The sequence below is a fragment of the Teleopsis dalmanni genome, chromosome 1, assembly GCF_002237135.1.
Source record: "Teleopsis dalmanni isolate 2A chromosome 1, ASM223713v2, whole genome shotgun sequence".
Taxonomy (NCBI): domain Eukaryota; kingdom Metazoa; phylum Arthropoda; class Insecta; order Diptera; family Diopsidae; genus Teleopsis; species Teleopsis dalmanni.
The window spans coordinates 166,809,008-166,814,135 of NC_051846.1; positions in this window are offsets into that span (position 1 = coordinate 166,809,008).

Below are 5,128 nucleotides of genomic sequence, written 5' to 3' on the forward strand. Positions count from 1 at the left end.
GTTACTCTGCGTCGGCCTTAATAGCTGTTTTAACTATTTCGCTGTAATTGTTGTTGTTGTTTCGCTACTGTTGCTGTTATTGCTGTTGTTGCTGTCATTGCCGCTGCTGTTGTTGCTGTTGTTGTTGTTGTTATCACAGTTGTTTTTATTGTTGTTCTTATTGTTGTTGCTGTGTTTGCTAATATTGTGTTGCATTTGCCAACTTATATGCATTTTTGACGAAAGAAGCTTTTTCGTTCGCTGCTTTTGCGTTGCATTCTTTTGCATTGGAGCTTTTGCAGTATAAACCAATAAAGTTTATTTATTCAACTTTTTGTCATTTTTTGTTTTTTTTTCTTTTTGTTTTATTTTGTGCAATACGTATTTGTTTTTGTATTTGGCATGCATGCACGTTAAAACATATTTGCTACTTTTTTTTTTCTTTTTCGTTTTAACAAATGCGCCATAAACAGAATTCAATGTTTTAGACTTGGTTTGCCGCAATTTTGTTGAAAATTGTTTAAAGTGCGCAATATGCCAATGTGCAAAGTCGCATAATTTGTTTTTGTTTTTGTTTTTGTTTTTTTTTTTTTTTGTTTTATTTTGTTTATAATTAAACTACAATCTACTCTTAATTTTTAGAAAAGCGCCCAATTTATGCTTTTGAAAAAAAAATTTAACTTTTGTTTTTAAAATATAATTCTTTAATTTAATTTAATTCTTTAATTTAATTGTAATTTAATTTAATTATAATTCTTTTTAATTGTCTTGACAGAACATGCAAAACATAGTTCTCTTGAAGTTTTCAGAATTGAAGTTATTATGTTTTTCTCAATTTATATAGTACAGAACGTTTAAAAAGTTTTATCTCATCTTTTCAATTTATTACAAATCATAGAAAACATTGTTCTCTACCAACACCACGTTATCTAATCTCAGAATGGTTACAGGCTCCTCGTGGTGTTATGCAGATCTGAGTTCAGTTATTGCTTAGTCTGATGAAATGATAAGCAATAATCCAGTCAAGACGTAGAGAGGGATTTTGAAGAAACCTCGCAGTTAATAGAAAGTAAAAGTGCTCAAGTGCACTGACTCAACTAGCTTCAAAATAAATAATTGTTCTTTATATTCTTTTATGCAAATCAAACATATAAGATATTGTTTTTCTCTTTTAAGTTTCCCTGATAGATCAGAAGTTTGTCTCCCACTGCTACTTTTGCTCTTTTACGCAAAATGCAAAATGTAGTAGACTTCCTTAAGGTTGAGTTAGTCGGTACGTACCATAAGAACTTAAACAGAAATAAAATGTAAATTTCGCTCTACTCTTAAGTGCAATTAGTCCAAACGCAAGCAACTAATTTTGTTTACATTTGAGTAGTGTACGATCGTGTGTGAGTTCGCGTAAATTGATGGTAAATTCTGGGAAGTAGTACATTAATCGGTATGGCAGCGAATGTTGGTATTTACCAGAATTTCGAATAGGCTGAATTACATATATATATTAGGTGTTACCATTGCGAAAATTTGATAAGATATTTAATAAATAAATTTGAAAACTTTTAACCAAAAATAATAAATAAGTGCAATAAATAAATAAATAAATATTTACATAAGTGCAGTGAAAAAAATTTCTAGGAATTATTAATTTACTTTACTCGAACTCGCACACGGCCTACATAAATTAATAAATTAAGCTAATTGGCCAATAGTTAAATAATAATACACTTTTTAAAAAATTGTTTTTGTTTTTTACAATATTTTTATATTTAAACTGATATTTCGACTATATTCTATGTTCATCATTACTAATGGGTAGGGGTATTAGGGGTAGAATATAGTCGAAATATCGGTTTAAATAAAAAAAATTTTAAAAACAAATACAATTTTTCAAAAAGTTTATTATTCAAATACTGACCAATTAGCCCCTTAAAAAATTAACAAAATTATTATTATAAATATTTAGTCATTAAAGCAATTAAACATATGTTATAAAAAAATATTATAGAAAATTAAAAATATTATTGAGAAAATGTTTTTATTAATATTTCACACCTCAAACAAGCTAAAGTTCTCAGTTAATCGATATGTGCCGTAAGAATTTAAATCAAAACGAAATACACAAGTGTGGTTGGTTGTGCATTTTGCTTTAATTTAAGTTTTAATTTAAGTTTTAATTTATGGATCGATTATTATTAAATAAAAGGCTATGAATGCACCCCGACATAAAAGATCGATTGGGCGCCAAAAGGCCCAACTAAAACACTTCTAAACTATTTTTAAATCTTATAATTGCTGTGGACTTAATTTTACCTATTTGATTTGGAACTAAGATCCCACTTCCAAAGTAGTCGAATCTACGTCTTGCCACCGCTGGGCAGTTGCATAGAATATGTTCTGATGTTTCCTTCACCCCATGACAGAGTCGACAGGAATCATTTTCTACCGCACCTATAATCTTCATGTGGTAATTAAGTCTACAGTGTCCTGTTTAGTGTAGATTTTAATATTGTTTCTGCTGAGATTAAATATAGCGTCAACTTTGATGTGTTCAGGATCAGTGAATCTACCGCATGCCTGTTTGGGCTCTCCAGTGTTCAAGTAGATTTTATTTTTCCCGTTCACATAATAAGTTATTTGTGAAGCTATTTGTTACCCCGAAGAAGTGTTCTGGACCAATGAAAGGAGTGCATACACCCTTCTTTGCTAGGGAGTCTTTTGTTTTATTGCCCTCATGCCCTTCATGTTCCGGTACCCATATAAGAGTACCATAGTTCCTTGATGCTAGTTACGTTGGTAAAAACCGAGACCCATCCAACCTCAGCTGATCTTTGTGACACAGCATCAGTTGTGGAAACGTAACTCCACGCCGAATTAAAGTAAATAAGTACCATCAATCTTCCTGCGTAAATTTGAGTCTTAACCACAGCTATCACGATACAACCTTAATTAGTCAAGACAGCCGAAACTGCGGGTACTGACCCCGTGGTATAAGATATACACGTCCAATCAGATGTCGCAAATGGATTTCACTCACTACCATTCACACTCCAAATAGTTTTGTATTAACGGCGGATCTTAGTCGCCTCTTACGATACGCGTGCCTTGCCTAGATAATATTCTAACCCCTTCATTACAGTGGTTATTGGTTTTAGTTGAGTTTTAAAAAGATCATTTTAAACTTGGCTTAAATAACAAAATGTTTATATTTAATTCAATGATATCATGTTCTGGACGTATACCATGCAATTATGGGACACTACTTCAAACTCAACTATAGGCAGATTTCAATAAAAAGCAATCAAAAACGTTAAAAAGTATCTGTAGAGCATCTGGAATGTGAAAAATGATCACTACAATTGAAAAGGAAATTGAAAATTTAGGTCATAATTATATATTCAGATTATCTAGATATTAAACCACCTTTATAACCCACCTGGAAAACTATTAGTAGGATACTATCCAAAGTATCATTAAATAAATCATTTTTACGATACTTAAGATTTAAAAAAAAAAATTAATTATTATTTTCACATCCTTTTGACAATTATAAGTTCAAAGTTGTGAAAACTTTGCTTATTTGGAAACTATCGTAAACACCAAACAGACAGTCAACGAAGAATCACTCTTGCCAAAGAATCACTCTCGACAAACAAAAATCACGCTCTTCAAGTCTTTTATCATATCTGTCCTACTATATGGTGCGGAAGCTTGGACAATTTCCAACAGTTATTAGAAGGTGTTACAATCATTCTAGAGAAAAATTCTTCGGAAGATTAATGGTTCCTCACGCGTTGGCGACAAGTATCGAATTAGATGAAACGATAAACTGTATGAGCTATACCGCGACATTGACTGGCTTGATCAGCTCAGGGTACAAAGGTGTTTGATTCGGCACCCATAGAGGGAAAATGCGGTAGAGGACGTTCGCGTCTTCGGTGAAAGGACCAGATGACCAACGATTTGGGGCGCTCGGTACGACCGACTAGGGAGAACAAGCAACTAATCGGGCTGGCTGGCGGAGGCAATTCGAAGCGGCCAAGGACGATCCACGTCTGTAATGACCAACTACGTAGGTATGTAAGTATGTTTGTATCAATTTTGCATCCAATATTAAGACATTATAAGCAAAAAAGTTTGAATTTTGATTTGATTTGGTGCAGGTCCATTCGTTATACCAGTAAGGTATATAGTTGTTTAAAAACATAATTATGCGCTTCAATTACTTTACCATTGATTTTAATCACTTCCTGTTTTGGTTTCAATTTAAAACTGTAAATCAAAATACAAATTTACAGACATACTACTTGCTTCAGTAGACATACATTTATTAAGAATTCGGTGTTTTCCGTAGCGATCAAATGCCTTTTCAAATTCCGTTGTGGAGTTAGTAAATTGGTTCTTACGACGAAGGACATTGGAGAAATAAATAAATAAATAATAAAAAAAATAAATAAATAAAAAATATTATTATTTATTTCTATTTAAGCCAGTGTACTTGAGCACTTTTAGTCTTTCTTAACTCGAGGTAAAACTCCTCTTTAAGCCTTGATGGGATTATTGTTTATCACTTCATTAGACTAAACAATAAATGACCTCAGATCTGCATACCTCCCCGAGGAGCCTGTAACCATTCTGAGATTTGATAACGCGGTGTTGGTAAGTTTGTCAGTTTTCACAAATAATTTCAGGGCTCTATCCTTTATGTATTTTTTGATGGGATCAATCTTGAGGTCCCTGAGGATGTCATTTGTCCTAATATACCATGGTACTTTGAAAAGTCTTCTCAGAGCATGACTATGTGCAATTTCTAGCTGGCGAATATGACACAATTATCATAATGTCACACAATTCAATATCGACCATTTGGCACGACTATGTTCGCGAAGTATAATAAGCAACATAAAAGCTAACAACTGTGTTCTGTGCTTACTGCAATCATTCATAAGCCAGGCAGGAGTCAAAAACATAGAGCTTTCAATAATACTTTTTTTGATATCAAGTTTATCTGGTTTTGTTTTGAGCATGGTTTTGATAACTGATATATGTTAACAGCTTATTTGGTACCGGGCACGTTGACTATTGGGTAACGAAGCAGCAAATAAAATAGTTAGGATATATATATATATATATATATATATATATATATAAT